The following is a 24995-nucleotide window of genomic DNA, read 5'->3' as shown; positions in this document are numbered from 1 at the left end:
GAGACCACTTGAGAACTCATTTCTCTTGTCAATGAGTCCACAACGTAGAAGTGCTTTATGTACAGGGTGCCTGACCCAGGATGACAGGGGCTTATGTTCTCCCACTTTTATAGTGCATTCACCATACCCTGACCGTCTGCTCCGGGAGGACACAAGATGCAGTCAGTCTGCCTCATTAATCCCAGGCTTCTTTTGACAATCCGCAGGACAGCATTGCTGTGTGGCTAATTACCTTTTCAGCTGGCAAATTGCGCCTCCGAATAATGAAGAAAAAGCGCTACCTGATGAATCCTTTTATTTCATGATGTTATCACCAAAGGCAGCGGAATTGGAGATAAGGAGCATGAATGCCATCACAAATTACATCTCAGAGCCATTTCACATTGCATAAAACATATCTGCTCAATAGAATTAACTCTGTCCTGCCCGAGAGCATAAGCACATGCCGGGAATGTGAGGACGAGGTGGAGACTTTAGGGGTGCAGAGGCTGCAGCACTCTGAGGATCCCTACTCCATGTATACACACGTGTGCACAGAGGCCGTGGTCCAGACCTCGTAATATGCTGGCCCAATATCAGCCACTACTGAGCTGCATTCAACCTTCTAATGTGCTGCCTGGAGGTCACCGTCCGTGAGGACTGGCCTGACAGGGGAGGTGTAAGGTCCCGGAGTGCCATTACCACTCCTTGGCACCTTGTTATCACTTCCTATAGGCTAAAAAACTCACTGAACAAAGTGGCCTAAGCGGGAGGAAATGGTCCAAACCCAGAGACTGTAGCGTGTCTATAACCGGGGGAGCAATTCCTCCGCATGCGGTCCGCAGATAACGGCAATCCCCAGCATAAAATGCGTACAATGGAGGATGCCGGGGCGGACCGCATGCACCACAAGGACATCTTACACAAAATGATACATTGTGCAGATGAAAAAATATACATACAAAAATCACTGCAAAAAATGCACCAAAATGATACGTAACTGTGCTGTTCCTTTCATATTGAATTTCTGCACTGTATTATTTCTTGTTTTACCTATGTTGTTTAAGTCTATTGTTCTCTGCTGCCATCTGCTGGCCGGAATTCGTATGCTGCACGCCTCGTTCGTTGTCTATAAAGTTTTTCCTCTGGGCGTGGTTTAGCAGCCTTGGGCCTGGTCACTTCCTGTAGCCTTTTTCAGTGCTGCATCCTTTGTGACTGGAGACACACACCTTGGCTTGTGAAGGCATCAGTTTTTGACCAGCAGTTGCCTCAGCAGTTGCCTCAGCAGTAGCCTCAGAAAAGACATCCACATGACAGCATCTACTGCATTCCTGTATTCCATCACCGTATGTCTGGATCAAATAAACCCACGTTTGATTGCATCCTCGTGTCTACGTCTGGATCCATCTAACCTGAGCATCTGCCGGTCCGGTCTGCTCCACTGCTTGGATACGAAGGTAGGACAGTCACAAAGTCATTATCAGTTACACCTTCAATCGCCTTCATGTGGGGACAGAACAGTCAAAAACTGCCTTAAAGCCTTATACCCCAGTCAATACCCGTCTGAATGTCCAATGCCGGCTACAGGTTCCCTCAGAGCCCAGCGCCACACTCAGGAACCTCCCCTGCAACAGGCCCACTCCCAGCAAATCTGCCCAGCAACAGTGCACGTCCCATAAGCCTAAGGGGAAGCACGGCGTGTCCGCAGTAGATATACTCTCGCCTGGAAGTCCTCCACTACTCGCCAAGCCACTTTCTACATCCTATATTAACCCTTGCTCACATGATATAAGAACTGTTCACGCACGCGGGGCCTCCCTTATACCAAAACCCCGCAATTCACTCAAAACACCTTGGGAAACTCATCGGGGTGCCTCATCTGAGCCGCACTGCAATTTTCAGCCCCCAATTCAAAAGTTTGATTTCTTAAAGAGACAGCGCACCTTAAATCAAAATGTCCGAAAAGGACCTTGTACAGTTCCCCAGTGATGAAACAAAGCAAATGCAACCTGATACTGATCATTATGAAGAGCTGGAGGTAGAACCCACACTTCCAGCAGACCAAGTCACGCGACCAACGCGCTCTCTCAAACCAACTATAAAGGTCACGGAAAACTATCACACCAGGAAAGATGAGCTATGTGACAACCTGGAAGAGCTATGGGAACGAGTTTCCTCCCTCATATCAGGACTTAAGTCCTCCTCAGGCGATGCCACCAGCTTACAAGTTGCCGTCGGGCGGCTGAACGCAGCCCATGAAAGATACAAGAGACTGTCCACAAGGTATATAACCTTTCTAAAAGACTCTAATATTGAAGAAGCCCCGTCAGAATTGTGCAAGGCAGAATCAATAGACAGACAAAGAGACGCCATGGTGCTGGACGCTAAAGATAAAGTGGAACTCCGCATCTCTCATTTACAAGAAACTAGATCACACAGATCGCATTCATCCAAACATTCCTCGCGGTCTTACAGATCATCATGCTCTAGAAGCTCCAACCTGAGCGACAGATTACTAGAGGCCCGCATAAATGCAGAACTATCCAAAGTGAGGCGTTCCTTCACCGAAAAAGAAGTCCTTGCGAGGGCAGAAGCACAGACGGCGGCGGCCAAGAGGGCAGAAGTGGAGGCAGAAGCCAAGAGGGCAGAAGCAGAGGCGGCGGCCAAGAGGGCTGAAGCGGAGGCAGAAGCCAAGAGGGCAGAAGCAGAGGCTCGAATAAAGATCCTTGAATCAGAGAGGGAAGAGGAAATCGCATTAGCAAGAGTAAGACTACTTGAGCAAGCATTGAGCCAAGGCCCTGATTCAGTCTGCTTGCCACCAGAGGAGATAGACGATCCAGTTGATCGCACCAGCGACTACGTACTGAAACAGTTACCTGCACCACCCCCAGTGTGCAGTACTGTCCAAGCCAACAACACTGAAACCTCCAAGTCAGCTATACCTGCAGTGCCAGTGACACCCACAGCACCCGAGCAATCCAATAACAGTCGCCCAGACGCGCCCTCTCAAGGGCAGTTATTACAGCAAGATGGCTACCAGGTGTTTCCTGGCCTACCTCCACAGCTCAAGCAGCAGTCATCAGAATCTACAGAGGCTAGACCACAGCTCAACCCTGCAGCAACATCATTCTACCCGGAAGCATCTCACCCTTTCACGCCACGCAGCCTATACGCCCCAGGGGCATCACAAGTTGTCATGGCAACAAGCAGTGAGAAATCAGATATGTCTGAGTTTGCCAGGTTTATGGTGAGCAGAGAGCTAATTAACACCAGTCTCTCAAAATTTGATGACCGTGCGTAGAGCTACAGAGCCTGGAAGGCAACCTTCAAAGCTGCCTTCGCCAACCTCAACCTAACCGCAGAGCAGGAGCTCGACCTCTTGATCAACTGGCTGGGCCCAGGCTCCACAAATCGCATCAAGAACCTTAGAACTGTCTATGTGGGACAAGCAGAAGCAGGTCTCGCTGCAGCCTGGCAGAGACTCGAACGCACCTTTGGCAGTGCAGAAGCAATAGAGAAGGCACTATTCAGGAGACTGCAGAACCTCCCCAAGATCAGTCTCAAGGATGTCCACAAGCTTCAGGATTTAAGTGATTTGCTCATGGAACTGGAGCTCGCCAAAAGAGACCCCCGTCTGTCCGGGCTGTGCTACCTGGATACAGCCCATGGGGTGAACCCAATCGTCGTGAAGTTACCATACAGCCTGCAAGAGAAGTGGGCGGCATCAGTCTCAAGGTACAAAAGAGTGCATGACGTCACTTTTCCCCCATTTATTCATTTCTGCAGATTCATCGATGAACAGTCCCAGATGAGGAATGACCCCAGCCTCGACTTCCTGGAGTTCAATACTACAGCCTCAGTGACACCATCATCAAGGTATGAAAGTATTGTACATAAACACAGAGACTTTAAGAGCAGCGTGAATGTTAGAAAGACTAACCTACCATCATCTGCAGTACCCACTGGTAGACAGTACACTACCTCATCAGGAGACAAGGCCTTCAATCGTGAATGTCCCATTCATAAAAAACCACACTCACTGAACAAATGCAGAGGATTTAGATCCAAAACCATACAGGAGCGCAAGAAAATCCTCACCGAGCTTGGGGTATGTTTTAGGTGCTGCGCCTCATTGGAGCACATGGCTAAGGACTGTAAATCCATTATCAAATGTGAGGAGTGTCATAGTGATAGACATGCCTCAGCTATGCACCCAACTCCACTCACAAGGGATTCACCTGTTGCCGTCACCACCAGTCCTGCTCCAAGTCATGGCGGGGAGCCCCAGAACCACGCTAACACAGCCACTGCTGTTTCCTGCTCATGCTTGGACGTATGTGGGGAGGGCCAGAGTGAGAAATGTTGTGCCCGCATATGCCTAATCAAGGTCTACCCGGAGGGGCTACCAGAAAAGGCAGTAAAAATGTATGCCATCATTGACGACCAAAGCAACCGCTCCCTAGCAGGACCTAAATTCTTTGAAGCTTTTGGAATAAAGGGACCGTCAGAACCCTACATCTTAAACACCTGCTCGGGTCGCATAGAGACTAGCGGCAGGAGGGCACAAGGATTCATCGCTTGTTCCGTCAGTGGAAATATGGAAATACCTCTACCAACGCTGATCGAATGCGATCAAATACCCAACCATAGGGATGAAATTCCTACCCCGGAAGCTGCATTTCACCATCCACACCTAAGGCACCTAGCCAACGTTATCCCACCTATGGACAACAACGCCGAGATTCTACTCCTGCTTGGCAGAGACAATCTAAGGGTACACAAGGTGCGTCAACAGTGTAATGGTCCCGTCTATGCACCATACGCCCAGAGACTGGACTTGGGATGGGTAGTCATAGGAAATGTATGCTTGGATCAACCAAGAATCCGCTCTTTCAAAACGTACGTGCGTGGAGATGGACGCACAACTTGCATTAAGCCTTGCCCTCATCACTATGAGGTGAAAGAGAAGCCTCCAGACCTCATACAACCACCTGACGACATTCCTCCCTTTGCTGACAACTTGGGAAGATTAGTCTTTCATACCAGCAAGGACGATGATAAAGTAGCTTTGTCAGTAGAGGACAGAGAATTTATCAAGATAATGGACAATGAGTTCCTTAAAGACGAAACCAATCACTGGGTTTCTCCATTACCCTTCCGAGCTACCAGGGTGAGACTCCCGAACAATAGGGAACAAGCTCTGTCTAGATTTAACTCTCTTCAGCGTACCATGAACAGTAAGCCTGAGATGAGAGAACACATCGTTGCCTTTATCGACAAAATATTCCGCAACAACCATGCAGAACCAGCTCCATCCTTAGGGAAGAACGATGAGTGCTGGTACTTGCCTTCATTTGGAGTGTATCACCCACGGAAACCTAATCAAATTAGGGTTGTTTTCGACTCAAGTGCCAAACATCAAGGTGTATCTCTTAATGATGTCCTTCTCACAGGTCCTAATCTGACGAATAACCTAGTTGGAGTGCTGATGAGGTTCAGAAAAGAGCTCGTTGCCATCACCGCTGACATTGAACAGATGTTCCACTGTTTCGTAGTCAGAGAGGACCACCGGAATTTCCTCAGGTTTCTGTGGTACAAGAATAATGACACCAACGCAGAGATGGTAGAATATCGTATGAGGGTACACGTATTTGGAAACAGCCCTTCACCTGCCGTGGCAACTTACGGCCTTCGGCGAACTGCATTAGAGGGAGAATCCAAGTACGGTAAAGATGCCAGAGACTTTGTAGAAAAGGACTTCTATGTAGACGATGGACTCAAATCACTACCGACTGAAGAAGCGGCTATCGATCTGCTCAAAAGGACTCAAAGTATGTTGTACCAAGCTAAACTTAGACTACACAAAATTGCTTCAAACAGCCTGGCCGTTATGAGGGCCTTCGAATCAGGCGATCATGCACCAGGATTCAAGGACATTAACTTGGGACTGGACAGTCCACCTGTGCAGAGGAGCTTGGGCCTCAGATGGGATCTCTCGGCTGACTCCTTCGGTTTTCAGATAAGTTGTGCAGACAAGCCATTCACAAAACGAGGCGTCCTATCAGTGGTAAACAGCCTATTTGATCCGCTGGGATTTGTAGCGCCCATCACCATACAAGGTAAATCTCTACTGAGACAGTTTTCTGAAACAGTCAAGGATTGGGATACCCCACTTCCCTCCGAGAAAGAGCAAAAATGGGAAGCCTGGAAGCGATCCTTGTGTGCCTTGGATGAGATCCACATCCCGAGATGCTATATTAAAACCTCACTTTCCTCTAGCATAAAGAAAGAACTCCACGTGTTCTCGGACGCCTCCACGGAGGCCATCGCAGCGGTTGCCTATCTGAAAGTGATAGAACCCAACAACCAAAATCACGTTGGATTCGTCTTTGGTAAGGCTAAGTTAGCCCCCAAGCCCGATCATACTATTCCCAGACTGGAACTTTGTGGGACCGTGTTGGCAGTGGAGATTGCGGATTTCATACAACAAGAACTGGGTGTCGACATAGCTGAAGTCCAGTATTACACCGACAGTAAGGTCGTTTTAGGTTACATCCACAATCGGACCAAGCGATTTTATGTGTACGTTAGGAACCGCATAGAGAGAATCAGGAGGTCCTCCAAGCCTGATCAATGGCACTATGTACCATCCGAACTTAATCCAGCAGATCACGCCACTAGGCCTATGTCTATAGGTTCCTTTATTAACTCTACTTGGCTTACAGGTCCAGAGTTTCTGCTTGGAGAGGCGGACGAATGTGTACAGGAAGTTTTCAGCATCCAGGATCCGGATAATGATCCAGAAATCCACACTGAAGTTAATGCATTAGTCACTGGAACAAAGCAAACCGCCAGCTTCAGTTATCAGCGCTTTGAACGTTTCTCCAGTTGGATGAGACCCATCGAGAACGTCCCTGATGGGTGAACAGGACTGTATCAAGCTTCGCAGATCTTCTCCATTCCAAGTTGGAAAACAGGACTATCTATGTTTGCATTCTAACATGTTTTCTTTTACAGGTTGTTTATATTTTATGGACATTCGTCATAGTGAAATCCCCAAAGTGAATTTCAGACGGGGAGTGTGCTGTTCCTTTCATATTGAATTTCTGCACTGTATTATTTCTTGTTTTACCTATGTTGTTTAAGTCTATTGTTCTCTGCTGCCATCTGCTGGCCGGAATTTGTATGCTGCACGCCTCGTTCGTTGTCTATAAAGTTTATCTCTGGGCGTGGTTTTAGCAGCCTTGGGCCTGGTCACTTCCTGTAGCCTTTTTCAGTGCTGCATTCTTTGTGACTGGAGACACACACCTTGGCTTGTGAAGGCATCAGTTTTTGACCAGCAGTTGCCTCAGCAGTTGCCTCAGCAGGTAGCCTCAGAAAAGACATCCACATGACAGCATCTACTGTATTGCATCACTGTATGTCACTGCTCTGGATCAAATAAACCCACGTTTGATTGCATCCTCATGTCTACGTCTGGATCCATCTAACCTGAGCGTCTGCCGGTCCGGTCTGCTCCACTGCTTGGATACGAAGGTAGGCCAGTCACAAAGTCATTATCAGTTACACCTTCATTCGCCTTCATGTGGGGACAGAACAGTAACTGACAATACTAGCTAATTCCTCAGGCCGGTGTAAAAGCTGAGAACTTTGCCAATATCTTCCAGTCAGGAACATATCGGAGCCCCTCATGCACCACGTCACGGTATCTCAGCACGCATGGGGTCCTACCACTAACCTGCCCGTTGTGTGTGAACAGGGTCTGAACAGAGCTAGAAACCAACTCACAGCCAGACTCTCACATGCCTCCATAGTGGGATCACCGGTGCCCTGTGAGGTAGGATAACGCTGTGAGCCGCACCCACAACAGACCATGTGACACAGAAGATACCACCACAATGAAGTGGCACATTCCATACACATAAAGACAAAAACTCACTGAAACAAGTGGCCTAAACGTATGGAAATGCTCCAAACCCAAAGACTGTAGCGTGTCTATAACCTATAGGCTAGTATAAAGTGTCATCTAATGCAGTCGTGTATTTATCTTCACTGTGCATATACACTCACCTAAAGAATTATTAGGAACACCTGTTCTATTTCTCATTAATGCAATTATCTAATCAACCAATCACATGGCAGTTGCTTCAATGCATTTAGGGGGGGGGGGGGGGGGTGCTCCTGGTCAAGACAATCTCCTGAACTCCAAACTGAATGTCAGAATGGGAAAGAAAGGTGATTTAAGCCATTTTGAGCGTGGCATGGTTGTTGGTGCCAGACGGGCCGGTCTGAGTATTTCACAATCTGCTCAGTTACTGGGATTTTCATGCACAACCATTTCTAGGGTTTACCAAGAATGGTGTGAAAAGGGAAAAACATCCAGTATGGGGCCGTCCTGTGGGCGAAAATGCCTTGTAGATGCTAGAGGTCAGAGGAGAATGGGCCGACTGATTCAAGCTGATAGAAGAGCAACGTTGACTGAAATAACCACTCGTTACAACCGAGGTCTGCAGCAAAGCATTTGTGAAGCCACAACACACACAACCTTGAGGCGGATGGGCTACAACAGCAGAAGACCCCACCGGGTACCACTCATCTCCACTACAAATAGGAAAAAGAGGCTACAATTTGCACGAGCTCACCAAAACTGGACTGTTGAAGACTGGAAAAATGTTGCCTGGTCTGATGAGTCTTGATTTCTGTTGAGACATTCAAATGGTAGAGTCCGAATTTGGGGTAAACAGAATGAGAACATGTATCCATCCTCTGATGGCTACTTCCAGCAGGATAATGCACCATGTCACAAAGCTCCAATCATTTCACATTGGTTTCTTGAACATGACAATGAGTTCACTGTACTAAAATGGTCCCACAGTCACCAGATCTCAACCCAATAGAGCATCTTTGGGATGTGGTGGAACGGGAGCTTCGTGCCCTGGATGTGCATCCCTCAAATCTCCATCAACTGCAAGATGCTCTCCTATCAATATGGGCCAACATTTCTAAAGAATGCACCTTGTGGAATCAATGCCACGTAGAATTAAGGCAGTTCTGAAGGCAAAAGGGGGTCCAACACTTTATTAGTATGGGGGCACTAATAATTCTTTAGGTGAGTGTATATTCATCTAAAACTGTTATGTTCATGAAATTGCCTGGTCTACCACTAGGTGACAGCAACACTTGGCAGTGCTAGTTCCAGGGAATGGACTGGATTGTCCATTCTCTCTCTCCCTCTAGAGGGAGATCAAGGAGAGGAGGAGTTAGCTAGGGAGTAAGTCAGTCTACCCTACCCCCTCCTGGGGAGAGGTTGTGTGAGAGAGTCTAGATGTACCCCCCATGGGGAAGGCAGCAGACCTGGTCCCTGCTGGAGAGGTTCTGTTAATCCTACACCAGCATTATCACTGGAGGTTGTGCAAAACCAAGCTAAAGCTACAGCTTGAGGTACTCTAAGCCAGGACAAGAAGTTTCTAGTATTATCTACAGTAAGAAACTGACTACTGACATAGCTGAGCTGAGAGAGCTACAGAGAGGATACAGCAGAGAGGAGTTTCTTGCAGAGTAGTATTTGTCTGCCATTTGCCTGCTGAAACCTATTGATGACCAAGATAAAGTCTGGAAACTGTATGGAATACCGTTTATTACCAAGTAAAGCAACTGTTCAACTGTTTACCACGTCTGGACTCAACTTCGTTCTACACCATCCAAGTTCACCTACCCCTTTTGCACTGCTTCATACCACATTACATCTAGGATCCACGGATATCCAGGTAGGAACACCGTGATACGTGTACATAACATCTACGGAGACTGTAGGCCACCCTCCACCACTTTGGCAATCCTACCTGTGGGTACCAACATTACCATCTGCAAAGGGACCCTTGTGCTTCCACTGCTTAACCGCAGCTGGCGTCACGTTTACTTGCTCTATAAGAGGGACATATTTCGTAGAAACCTCCTAAGGGGCAAGGAAAACCCTGTAGAGGCACCACCCAGGAGAGCAGCAACATAGGCCAAGATGGTTAGTGGGTGACGTAGTGATTGACCGAGTGGGCATCCAAGCCGAGGGCGAGACCAGAAAGTGAAGAGCAACATTGGAAAGACAGTAGTAGGTCGGTGAGGTAAGTAGGGATTATTTTTTACTGTCTCTTACTGCAAAAAATATATCTCCAGAAAACCTGTTTAATGCTAGGGTTACCTAAGGGCGGCATGCCGTTACCTAGGGGGCGGCGTGCCGTTACCTAAGAGCATTGACCACTGACTTACGACTGCTTCCCCTGTGCAGCAGTATGGCGGGATGATGTCAGTAGGTGCTGGCAAGCTATACTCCCTAGGTAAAATCTGCCTGAGCACCAGAATTTTCAACTAGAGGGAGCTCACTACATACAGATTATACAGCCACAACTAGAGGGAGCACATTACATACATATTATACAGCCACCACTAGAGGGAGCTCACTACATACAGATTATACAGCCACCACTAGAGGGAGCTCACTACATACAGATTATACAGCCACCACTAGAGGGAGCTCACTACATACAGATTATGCAGCCACCACTAGAGGGAGCTCACTACATACAGATTATACAGCCACCACTAGAGGGAGCTCACTATATACAGATTATACAGCCACCACTAGAGGGAGCTCACTACATACAGATTATACAGTCACCACTAGAGGGAGCTCACTACATACAGATTATACAGCCACAACTAGAGGGAGCACATTACATACATATTATACAGCCACCACTAGAGGGAGCTCACTACATACAGATTACACAGCCACCACTAGAGGAAGCTTACTACATACAGATTATACAGCCACCACTAGGGGGAGCTCACTACATACAGATTATGCAGCCACCACTAGAGGGAGCTCACTACATACAGATTATACAGCCACCACTAGAGGGAGCTCACTACATACAGATTATACAGCCACCACTAGAGGGAGCTCACTATATACAGATTATACAGCCACCACTAGAGGGAGCTCACTACATACAGATTATACAGTCACCACTAGAGGGAGCTCACTACATACAGATTATACAGCCACAACTAGAGGGAGCACATTACATACATATTATACAGCCACCACTAGAGGGAGCTCACTACATACAGATTATACAGCCACCACTAGAGGGAGCTCACTACATACAGATTATACAGCCACCACTAGAGGGAGCTCACTACATACAGATCATACAGCCACCACTAGAGAGAGCTCACTACATACAGATTATACAGTCACCACTAGAGGGAGCTCACTACATACAGATTATACAGTCACCACTAGGGGGAGCTCACTACATACAGATTATACAGCCACCACTAGAGGGCGCTCACTATATACAGATTATACAGCCACCACTAGAGGGAGCTCACTACATACATATTATACAGTCACCACTAGAGGGAGCTCACTACATACATATTATACAGTCACCACTAGAGGGAGCTCACTACATACAGATTATACAGCCACCACTAGAGGGAGCTCACTACATACAGGTTATACAGTCACCACTAGAGGGAGCTCACTACATACAGATTATACAGTCACCACTAGAGGGAGCTCACTACATACAGATTATACAGCCACCACTAGAGGGAGCTCACTACATACAGATTATACAGTCACCACTAGAGGGAGCTCACTATATACAGATTATACAGTCACCACTAGAGGGAACTCACTACATACAGATTATACAGCCACCACTAGAGGGAGCTCACTACATACAGATTATACAGCCACCACTAGAGGGAGCTCACTGCATACAGATTACACAGCCACCACTAGAGAGAGCTCACTACATACAGATTATACAGTCACCACTAGAGGGCACTCACTATATACAGATTCAATGCTTTATTTTTTGTGGTGGTTGCAGGGAAAACTTCCTTGGTGTTGGCTTAATGTAGAGCCCTACTGGTGGTGGTTATATGCAGAGCTCCCCTGGTTTCATCCCTGCACAAAGCTTCCTCTGGTGGCTGTTGTAGGAGGTTTCACTCTGATGGTGATTGTAGGCAGAGCTCCACTGGTGCTTGTAGTTGAAGGTAGAGGTCTCTATGATGGCAGTTCTGGGAGGGCTTCCCCTGATGGTGGCTGTAGGCTGAGATATTCCTGGTGGTGGCTTTATGCAGAGTTCCCCATGGTTCCAGTTCCCTCTGGAACCAGAGGTAAGAGCACTGCTGCTGGTCGCAGTTGTAGGAGAGCTACCCCTGGCATTGGCTCTATGCAGACCCCTGGGTGGCTCTTGCAGTCAGAGCTCCCCCCGGGGGTGGCTGTTTCAGGCAGAGCTCCCCCCGGGGGTGGCTCTTGCAGTGAGAGCTCCCCCCGGGGGTGGCTCTTGCAGTGAGAGCTCCCCCCGATAGTAGCTGTTGCAGGCAGAGCTCCCCCCGGTGGTGGCTGTTGCAGGCAGAGCTCCCCCCGGGGGTGGCTGTTGCAGGCAGAGCTCCCCCCGGGGGTGGCTGTTGCAGGCAGAGCTCCCCCCGGTGGTGGCTGTTGCAGGCAGAGCTCCCCCCGGGGGTGGCTGTTGCAGGCAGAGCTCCCCCCGGGGGTGGCTGTTGCAGGCAGAGCTCCCCCCGGGGGTGGCTGTTGCAGGCAGAGCTCCCCCCGGGGGTGGCTGTTGCCGGCAGAGCTCCCCCCGGGGGTGGCTGTTGCAGGCAGAGCTCCCCCGGGGGTGGCTGTTGCAGGCAGAGCTCCCCCTAGGAGGACAGAGCCATCATGATGCAGGTGGAGCAGTGTTCCCTTATTCACATTCTTCTGCTTTTCTTCCTTGGGTCAATGTCATGTCTGATGTCACAGTGTAACGGTGGCTTCAGCAGTGTACAGTCAGATATGCCAACCCATGGACAGTGGGTAGAGTCAGGCCCTGCAGATGATCGCACCTGAGCTGCAGACGTGCAGGTTTTTTTCTCCATCACCTTTCCATTTGTGGTGAGCAGCTGATGGGACGAGCCCCCCTGCCGCCCCCCTCACTCCCATTTCTGTTTGCTTCGTGTGAACTGCAGCCTGAGAGGTTCAGGTAGCGGCCGGCACCTAATCTGCAGACAATTGCTGGGAGAAGCCCCTCATTACGCGCTGTCATTTACTGCAGATCCCCCGGCCTCTTTAGCGGCGTTGCGATGAGATGTAAATGTGGCGGTTAATGTTGTTAGGAGCCGGATGGTTCAAGAAGGGGCAGCGCTAAGCCCCGGTATTAGCGGCTGATAAGCCTCTCAGCGTCTGCAGCCGCAGCTATTTAACATTCATGGGAAATGAAATCGCCATCAAACAGCGCGTTATCACCGCTCACTCCGCGGCTGACGAGCCAATTCTCAAGCGCGATTATTCTGCCCCCGTTTCTTCTACATTGCTGTAAGCGAAAAGTCCCCAGTGCCTTGATTACTCGGGATGTGGGAGATGGGCTGGAGGGCGGTGGACGTGCCGCCACCTGTGCTGGGAACATACAGTGTTGTCTAGAGATAGAGATGCCAGGGCCACCGCGCTAACGAGAATCGCTCCACTCCACAAAGAGGTGGTTAATGAGCCACCGGCCTCAGCCTCTTCAGACTCATTTCATGCTCAAGGTCCTCCCAGCCGGCCTCCATGCTTACATGCAGCAGACACGGGGGAGGGGAAGACGTTCCTCGGGGACCATGGCCAAGGTCCAGCAGGTGGTGGAGACACGAGGGGGAGAAATGGTGGAGAAACCCATGCAGCCCTCTAGGGCCATATGTCCAGCGGGAGTAGGGAGTTAACCCTTCTGCCTCCAGTGTGGTCGCTGCTGTCCTTAACCGATATGGGACGAGGCCTCCAATCACTGGAATGTAATATCGGACATTCATCGTCTCCTTCTACAACTATTGACGGTAAAAGGGGAGAAAAAAAAAGCAGGTGGAAAGAAGGCATAGAGCCTCACCATGGAGGCCCTCGGCAGGATCAGGGCTGGGACACAGGAGTCATTCTGCTCTGGATTATCTGAGGACCTGTGTGGTCAGGATCTCAGTTACTAGTGTAATGACCCGGAGTGCCATTACCACTCCCGCACCCCGCTACTGTCTCCTATGGTCTAATATAATGTCAACTTCTGTATTTATTGCAGGTCTGTCACAATGTGCATATCTATTGTAACTGTTATGTTCAGATGTAATGTGCCTGGTTCACCAGAGGTGGCAGCAAACATGGCAGTGCTACTCTGCAGAGGATGGAACCCTTCTTTCCATTCTAAGGAGAAGAGGAGACTAGTTAGAGGGAGTGCAGTTTACCCCCTCCCAAGGGAGGAAGCAGGTCCACATCATCCCTGCTGGACATGTCCTGCCTAAGCCAGCTAGAGCACCTTCAGCTCTGCTGGATATGGAGGCCACCGCTTGGAGCCTCATCAGCCGGAGGAAAAGTTCCCTGGATTCATCTACAGTCAGACTACAGAGAGAGAAGTTGCCTCCTAAGGGCTCATGCACACGGCCGTTGTGCAGCTGTTCCGTGCATTGGGGATCGCAATTTCAACTTGAATGGGTCCGTGATCCGTCTGCACCGCCAAAAAATAGAACATGTTCTATTTTTTTGCGGTGCAGAGGGACGGCCGGATACACCACAGAAGCACTCAAGTGAATGGGTCCGCATCCGCGATGCGGAGTGCACACGGGCCGCTGCCCGTGTATTGCGGACCTGCCGTATGCAGACCGCAATACGGCCACAGGCGCACACAACAGCCGTGTGCATGAGCCCTAAAGCAGAAAGCAAAGATTGCATTTCAGCCTGTCAGCACAGCAGAGCCAGAGAGCAACAGATGTAGCAGAGACGAGTTTGCCTACTAACGCCTGCTGGAACCAAGATAAAGTCTGTAACCCGTTTGGAGAAACGTTTATTCAAGTAAAGCTGCTATTGAACTTCACACAAGGTGTGGACCTAAAGGTGCTGGCGTCACGAACACCAGGGACCCTGCCGCCAAGGCACCTTAACAAAAACCCATTCCACTCAGGGCACCTTGAACACCATCTGGCGGGATTCCCTGGACAGAGAGTGCCCCGAACTGGTGCCGTCCTTCCCATCACTGCACACCGGCCCAGGGAGGCTCTGTTAACCGCGAGTAAATCAACTACCATCGGCCCACCGTGCCTCATGTGTTGCCCCTGCGGACCCGGTCGCTGCACTAGCGCTATGCTGCCCACCCCTGTCCAGCGTCCAGTACCCCATGGAAAGACTCATCAGTGGAGGATCTGCCAGGATCCAGGTCCAGAGGAAAGTTTCGTTGCTGACACATCTTGCTGTCTCACCGATCATGGGCAGATATGTTGTAATGGGCCGTGCGTAATACGAGCGAACGCAGCGGTTATCCCAGCGAGCTGCTTACAAGGCATCGTTCTAAACGGTCATCGTCTCATTTTTTTCAATGAAGTCAATGGTACTATGATGCACGAGCAATGGACAACACAGGGACATGAGGCCCAGAAAACATGACCTTGTCATTCTGACAATCAGTGGTGGTCAGAAGACCATCAGAGATGGAACTTTAGTGGTATGAGCAAAGCCTTGGAGCATGTGTTACCGTGGTGCAGCATCATCACGCCACATGTGCCATCTTTACCAACTCCTACATGAGACAGCCGTTTCCTCAGCGGACAGAGGAGATGAGGAGACACAAGAGCTTACAATCTATGAGGAGATGGAGGAGACACAAGAGCTTACAGTCTATGAGGAGATGGAGGAGACACAAGAGCTTACAATCTATGAGGAGATGAGGAGACACAAGAGCTTACAATCTATGAGGAGACGGAGGAGACACAAGAGCTTACAATCTATGAGGAGATAGAGGAGACACAAGAGCTTACAATCTATGAGGAGATGGAGGAGACACAAGAGCTTACAATCTATGAGGAGATGGAGGAGACACAAGAGCTTACAATCTATAAGGAGATGGAGGAGACACAAGAGCTTACAATCTATGAGGAGCCGGGGGAGACACAAGAGCTTACAATCTATGAGGGGATAGGGGAGACACAAGAGCTTACAATCTATGAGGAGATGAGGAGACACAAGAGCTTACAATCTATGAGGGGATAGGGGAGACACAAGAGCTTACAATCTATGAGGGGATAGGGGAGACACAAGAGCTTACAATCTATGAGGAGATGGAGGAGACACAAGAGCTTACAATCTATGAGGAGATAGGGGAGACACAAGAGCTTACAATCTATGAGGAGATGGAGGAGACACAAGAGCTTACAATCTATGAGGAGATGGAGGAGACACAAGAGCTTACAATCTATGAGGAGATAGAGAAGACACAAGAGCTTACAATCTATGAGGAGATAGAGGAGACACAAGAGCTTACAATCTATGAGGAGATGGAGGAGACACAAGAGTTTACAATCTATGAGGAGATGGAGGAGACACAAGAGCTTACAATCTATGAGGAGATGGAGGAGACACAAGAGCTTACAATCTATAAGGAGATAGAGGAGACACAAGAGCTTACAATCTATGAGGAGATAGGGGTGACACAAGAGCTTACAATCTATGAGGAGATGAGGAGACACAAGAGCTTACAATCTATGAGGAGATGGGGTGACACAAGAGCTTACAATCTATGAGGAGATGGAGGAGACACAAGAGCTTACAATCTATGAGGAGATGGAGGAGACACAAGAGCTTACAATCTATGAGGAGATGGAGGAGACACAAGAGCTTACAATCTATGAGGAGATGGAGGAGACACAAGAGCTTACAATCTATGAGGAGACGGAGGAGTCACAAGAGCTTACAATCTATGAGGAGATAGGAGACACAAGAGCTTACAATCTATGAGGAGATAAGGAGACACAAGAGCTTACAATCTATGAGGAGACGGAGGAGACACAAGAGCTTACAATCTATGAAGAGATGGAGGAGACACAAGAGCTTACAATCTATGAGGAGATGGAGGAGACACAAGAGCTTACAATCTATGAGGAGATGGAGGAGACACAAGAGCTTACAATCTATGAGGAGACGGAGGAGACACAAGAGCTTACAATCTATGAGGAGATGGAGGAGACACAAGAGCTTACAATCTATGAGGAGCCGGGGGAGACACAAGAGCTTACAATCTATGAGGGGATAGGGGAGACACAAGAGCTTACAATCTATGAGGGGATAGGGGAGACACAAGAGCTTACAATCTATGAGGAGATAGAGAAGACACAAGAGCTTACAATCTATGAGGAGATAGAGGAGACACAAGAGCTTACAATCTATAAGGAGATAGAGGAGACACAAGAGCTTACAATCTATGAGGAGATGGAGAGACACAAGAGCTTACAATCTATGAGCAGATGGAGGAGACACAAGAGCTTACAATCTATGAGGAGATGGAGGAGACACAAGAGCTTACAATCTATGAGGAGATGAGGAGACACAAGAGCTTACAATCTATGAGGAGATGGGGAGACACAAGAGCTTACAATCTATGAGGAGATGGGGAGACACAAGAGCTTACAATCTATGAGGAGATGGAGGAGACACAAGAGCTTACAATCTATGAGGAGATGGAGGAGACACAAGAGCTTACAATCTATGAGGAGACGGAGGAGACACAAGAGCTTACAATCTATGAGGAGATGGAGGAGACACAAGAGCTTACAATCTATGAGGAGATGGGGAGACACAAGAGCTTACAATCTATGAGGAGATGGAGGTGACACAAGAGCTTACAATCTATGAGGAGATGGAGGAGACACAAGAGCTTACAATCTATGAGGAGATGGGGGAGACACAAGAGCTTACAATCTATGAGGAGATGGAGGGGACACAAGAGCTTACAATCTATGAGGAGATGGAGGAGACACAAGAGCTTACAATCTATGAGGAGATGAGGAGACACAAGAGCTTACAATCTATGAGGAGATAGAGGAGACACAAGAGCTTACAATCTATGAGGAGATGGGGAGACACAAGAGCTTACAATCTATGAGGAGACGGAGAAGACACAAGAGCTTACAATCTATGAGGAGATGGAGGAGACACAAGAGCTTACAATCTATGAGGAGACGGAGGAGACACAAGAGCTTACAATCTATGAGGAGATGGAGGAGACACAAGAGCTTACAATCTATGAGGAGATGGGGAGACACAAGAGCTTACAATCTATGAGGAGACGGAGGTGACACAAGAGCTTACAATCTATGAGGAGATGGAGGAGACACAAGAGCTTACAATCTATGAGGAGATGGGGAGACACAAGAGCTTACAATCTATGAGGAGATGGAGGAGACACAAGAGCTTACAATCTATGAGGAGATGGGGAGACACAAGAGCTTACAATCTATGAGGAGACGGAGAAGACACAAGAGCTTACAATCTATGAGGAGATGGAGGAGACACAAGAGCTTACAATCTATAAGGAGAAGGAGGAGACACAAGAGCTTACAATCTATGAGGAGATGAGGAGACACAAGAGCTTACAATCTATGAGGAGATGGGGAGACACAAGAGCTTACAATCTATGAGGAGATGGAGGAGACACAAGAGCTTACAATCTATGAGGAGATGAGGAGACACAAGAGCTTACAATCGATGAGGAGATGGAGGAGACACAAGAGCTTACAATCTATGAGGAGATAGGAGACACAAGAGCTTACAATCTATGAGGAGATAGAGGAGACCAAGAGCTTACAATATATGAGGAGATGGAGGAGACACAAGAGCTTACAATCTATGAGGAGATGGAGGAGACACAAGAGCTTACAATCTATGAGGAGACGGAGGAGACACAAGAGCTTACAATCTATGAGGAGATGGAGGAGACACAAGAGCTTACAATCTATGAGGAGATGGGGGAGACACAAGAGCTTACAATCTATGAGGAGATGGAGGAGACACAAGAGCTTACAATCGATGAGGAGATAGAGGAGACACAGGAGCTTACAATCTATGAGGAGATGGAGGAGACACAAGAGCTTACAATCTATGAGGAGATGGAGGAGACACAAGAGCTTACAATCTATGAGGAGATGGAGGAGACACAAGAGCTTACAATCTATGAGGAGATGGAGGAGACACAAGAGCTTACAATCTATGAGGAGATGGAGGAGACACAAGAGCTTACAATCTATGATTGCAGATTAGACAAACTTGTGTGATCCGGTTTTCCTACATGTCTGCTGTCATTAACCCTTCACAGGGAGAATTCCGGATCCCCCAGTGGAGGGGATAATATCCGGGGTGATCTAAGCGCTCAGGATCTGGGAGGATCCAGTGATCAGACCCGAGGCCTGTTCCTGGCGCCCGTGCCCCTCAGTAGCGTTACGGCGGGGTCTGTGCTACCAGTTTCGGAGACTTCACTCACCATCCGTCTAAAGTTAATGAAATCTCCGTTTGCCCGGGAGGACTTTCTGTTCCGGACACGTTTTGGCGGCAGGGATAAGAGCGGCACTCCCCCCATGTGAAGACGTGGCATTGTGCTCAGCGTGGCGGTACACGGCGGCCGCCCGCATCAGCCCGGCTCCCGCTCGCTGCCATCTGCATTATCTTCCCTCATTACAGATTCATTTCTAACTGCACTTAATGATAAGAAAGTAAAAACCCCAGCATTGACTCTTTCAGTGCTGGGAGAGGCGCGGTTCATGGCGCCCACCCTGCCGGCTCCAGGTTTTCATTTTCCGGATGAGGCGGCGGTCCCTCCATCTAATTTACGACATGTGAAATGAGTTTATGGATTTGCATTTTACACGGCTCGGGGCCGCGGCCGCCAGGCGCGGAGGACACCGGCTGCTGTTTGAAGTTGATTAGCGTTTGATCAGTCGCGCTCTTACCTGGGCGACTTCAAAGTTTTTATTTTTTTTTCCGCTGCGGCCGAAAAAAGGCCGATCGCACCTTGCAGCAGCGGCGAGAGACTTAAAAGTGTTTGGCTCATTATCTTATGCAAAGGGAAGCGATATTCTAATATTCGTTTAATATGGTTCGTTAGCGTTTAATGACGCTGCTGGTGACGGCGCCCGGAGCCGCTCATCGGTAATGGAAGCTTCCTGCTCCTCGTCCTGCCTGCCCCACACCACACCTAAATAGCCCAGTATATACCCAGTACACCCCTGTACATAACCAGTATACCCCTGTACAAAACCAGTATACCCCTGTACAAAACCAGTATACCCCTGTACATAACCAGTATACCCCTGTACAAAACCAGTATACCCCTGTACAAAACCAGTATACCCCTGTACATAACCAGTATACCCCTGTACAAAACCAGTATACCCCTGTACATAACCAGTATACCCCTGTACATAACCAGTATACCCCTGTACATAACTGGTATACCCCTGTACATAACCAGTATACCCCTGTACATAACCAGTATACCCCTGTACATAACTGGTATACTCCTGTACATAACCAGTATACCCCTGTACATAACCAGTATACCCCTGTATATAACCAGTATACCCCTGTACATAACTGGTATACTCCTGTACATAACCAGTATACCCCTGTATATAACCAGTATACCCCTGTACATAACTGGTATACTCCTGTACATAACCAGTATACCCCTGTACATAACTGGTATACTCCTGTACATAACCAGTATACCCCTGTACATAACTGGTATACTCCTGTACATAACCAGTATACCCCTGTACATAACCAGTATACCCCTGTACATAACTGGTATACCCCTGTACATAACCAGTATACCCCTGTACATAACTGGTATACCCCTGTACATAACCAGTATACCCCTGTACATAACTGGTATACCCCTGTACATAACCAGTATACCCCTGTACATAACTGGTATACTCCTGTACATAACCAGTATACCCCTGTACATAACCGATATACCCCTGTACATAACCAGTATACCCCTGTACATAACTGGTATACTCCTGTACATAACTGGTATACTCCTGTACATAACCAGTATACCCTTGTATATAACCAGTATACCCCTGTACATAACCAGAATACCCCTGTACATAACTGGTATACTCCTGTACATAACCAGTATACCCCTGAATATAACCAGTATACCCCTGTACGTAACTGGTATACCCCTGTACATAACCAGTATACCCCTGTACAAAACCTGTATACCCCTGTATATAACCGGTATACCCCTGTATATAACTGGTATACCCCTGTACATAACTGGTATACCCCTGTACATAACTGGTATACCCCTGTACGTAACCGGTATACCCCTGTACATAACCAGTAAACCCGGTATATAACCAGTATACTCCTGTACATAACCAGTATATCCCTGTATATACCCGGTATACCCCTGTACATAACTGCTATACCCCTGTACATAACCTGTATATAACTGGTATACCCCTGTACGTAACCTGTATAACCCTGTACAAAACTTGTATATAACCGGTATACCCCTGTACATAACCAGTAAACCCGGTATATAACCAGTATACTCCTGTACATAACCAGTATACCCCTGTATATACCCAGTATACCTCTGTATATAACTGCTATACCGCTGTACATAACCTGTATACCCCTGTACAAAACCTGTATATAACTGGTATACCCCTGTACATAACTGGTATACCCCTGTATATAACCTGTAAACCCGGTATATAACCAGTATACTCCTATATATAACCGGTATACCTCTGTACATAACTGTATACCCCTGTACATAACCAGTATACCCCTGTACATAACCAGTATACCCCTGTACATAACCTGTATACCCCTGTACATAACCTGTATACCCCTGTACATAACCAGTATACCCCTGTACATAACTAGTAAACCCGGTATATAACCAGTATACTCCTGTACATAACCTGTATACCCCTGTATATAACAGGTGTACCCCTCTATATAGCCGGTATATCCCTCTACATAACCAGTATACCCCTGTATATAACCTGTATACCCCTGTATATAACCGGTATACCCCTCTACATAACCAGTATACCCCTGTATATAAGCAGTATTCCCCCGTACATAACGTGTAGGCGTGTGCACACATACTGCTCCTCCATGTTGGTGAAATGCTGCCTCCTGCTAAGACGCTCCATATCAGCCGGTGGTGCTGGTTGTTGTGGTGCTGACAAAGCTTTTCCACATGTCGGCCATGCTAACCCTGCCTTCTGAGGTGCTGGTGGCGCCCCTGTTGCATTGGTGACTTCCCCCTCCTTCGCCTCATGCTTCCACTGTGCCCCCGCTGTCAGTTGGGAACGCCATCAGCAGTGCGTCTACCAGCGTGCGCTTGTAGTCGCGCATCTTCTGTTCATGCTCCGGTGAGGGAAGTAAGGACGGTACGTTGTCCTTGTAACGGGGATCCAGCAGCGCGGCCACCCAGGAATCAGCACAAGTTAGAATGTGGGCAACTCGGCGGTCGTTGCGGAGACACTGCAGCGTGTAATCGCTCATGTGTGCCAGGCTGCCCAGAGGCAACGACAAGCTGTCCTCTGTGGGAGGCGTATCGTCCGTGTCCTCTGTATCCCCCCAGCCACGCACCAGTGATGGCCATGAGCTGGTCTGGGTGCCACCCTGCTGTGAACATGGTTCCTCCTCCTCCTCATCTTCCAAAACTGTGCCCTGGCTGGACAGTTGGGTACCTGGCCGCTGTTGGTGCAGGAACCCACCCTCTGAGCCACCTGTGGACGACTGGCATGATAACCATGGGAGTGATCCCTCTTCCTCCTCCTCCTCCTGTGCCACATCCTCTTCCATCAGCGCCTGAAGCATTTTTTCAAGGAGACATAGAAGTAGGATAGTAATGCTGATGACAGTGCCATCGGCGCCGGCCATATTGGTTGAGTACTCAAAACAGCGCAACACGGGACGCTCGTCCCACATGGAGGCCCAGTCATTGGTGGTGAAGTGTTGCTGTTCCGCAGAGCGACTGACCCGTGCGTGCTGCAGCTGAAACTCCACTATGGCCTGCTGCTGTTCGCACAGTCTGTCCAGCATGTGAGGCGGTGAGCGGGAAGGCAGAAGTTACACTGCAGTGCAGACAGGTGAGCAGCAGAAGGGTGAGAACGCCGAAAGTGCGCACAGACGGCCCGTACTCTCTGCAGAAGCTCTGACATGTCGGGGTAATTTTTTAGGAACCTCTACCACCAAGTTCAGCACATGCGCCAGGCATGGGATGTATGTCAAACCGGCTAGTCCCAGAGCTGCTACGAGATTTCGCCCATTATCGCACACCACCAGGCCGGGCTTGATACTTAGCGGCACCAACCACTCATCGGTCTGTTGTTTAAGGCCCGTCCACAGCTCCTGCACTTTGTGGGGTCTTTCCCCCAAACAGATGAGTTTCAGAACTGCCTGCTGTTATTTCCCCCTGGCTGTGCTGAAGTTGGTGGTGAAGGTGTTACGCTGATGTGATGAGGAGGCGGTAGAGGAGGAGGCGGAGGAGGAAGCAACAGGAAGCACCAAGAAACCTCCAGCAATCTTCAGTGGCGGTAGGACATGCGCTAAACCACTTTCCGCCTCAGGCCCAGCCACCACTGCATTTACCCAGTGGGCAGTTAGTGAGATATAACGTCCCTGCCCGTACTTACTGGTCCACGTATCAGTGGTTATGTGGACCTTGCCACTGATAGTGCTGTGCAGCTCACACCTGATTTTTTACATCACTTTTTTGTGCAGGGCAGGTACAGCCCTCCTGGAAATGTAGTGGTGGCTGGGAAGCACGTACTGTGGGACAGCTGCAATCATGATGTTTTTAAAACTGTCCGTCTCCACCAGACAGAATGGCAGAATTTGAAAGGCCATCAGTTTTTTTATGCTGGCATTCAGGGCTCGTGGGTGGGTAGGGGGGTACTTCCTCTTTCTCTCCAGTGTTTGGGGGATGGACAGTTGAACGCTTCCTTAGGACAGTGTGGAGATGTGTAAGCCGTGTACCGGGGTGGGCTCCCAAGGATACAGCGAAGTCACGAACGAGGAAAGCAACTCCGACACCAGTTTTGCCAAAACTGTATTTTACTTAAACGTGGGCATGAACGCTACCACAGATGCTGGTTTCACACAAATACATTTACGTACACTCAGCCAGGAGGCTGGGGCCCTTGTGCCATACAGCGCAGCGCCCTCCGGTGGATACTAGAGGTAAAAGCAATGAATTTACTTACTGGCGGGCTCAAATACACCAGCCATGCCTTACCTGTTATTACCCTAGAGACAGGGACAATTATATGGGTGCATAATGCAGGCTAGCCTGCGGTAAAGCACAACAGCTCACAATCTTATTCCATGCTATAATATTCCCCACGATAACTGATCCAATAGCACATGCCTATAGTGTTTCTCCTGAATACACCAGCCTGGCTTGAGTTTGTGGTAATGCTTTTCAGCTCTCCGGTGTAAACTGACACTTTAAACGTGAATACCTTGTTATGAGCAGTTAGCAATCGTTGTGGCCCGACACAAACAGCAAACCTAACTAACTGACTACTGGCCTGGTTTCAGTCTCTAGGATCGTAGGCACCAAAACTGTGATGAAGTGCGTGCATGATTAGTGTTACCGACCCATGTCTGCTTTGTATCAGCTGGTGACTGTAGATGGAACAAGGGTTTCTTCAACAAGCGTGCGGTACCGCAGTGTCTGTGGCTTTACTCCTCAGCTCTCAACTGTGTTCCTGCCAGCAATTCCCATTCCTCTGGACAAGATCAGGGTCATGGACACGATCAGTTCCACTTGGCTGCAGCTCTGGTTCCTGGAGGATACTTTAATGCCTGGATGTCGGGGGATTCTCCTCACACAGGTCCTATATGCTTTTTCCAGGATCACTCTATGACGGCTGCTGCTCCACTTCCTTTTCCAGGCTTGAGACCCCACCTCTGAGAGTCTAACATGTCATGAATATCAAAAGAAAGTCTGTTACCTGTGCTTAGGAAACAGCAGCCCCTTGTGGTCAAACAGCAGAATGTCAGTTGAAATAATTTAAAGTGTAACTGCCATTCTATTTTTGTGTAATGTGTAGGGGCAGTGATACTGACTGTTTTTGTAATATACTTTAATTATTGAAATCGCACATTTCTATTAGAAAAATAGCTGGCCCATTTTGAGCCT

This window comes from Bufo bufo, chromosome 6, assembly GCF_905171765.1.
Source record: "Bufo bufo chromosome 6, aBufBuf1.1, whole genome shotgun sequence".
Classification (NCBI taxonomy): Eukaryota; Metazoa; Chordata; class Amphibia; order Anura; family Bufonidae; genus Bufo; species Bufo bufo.
Note: the sequence above shows the minus strand (reverse complement) of the source record.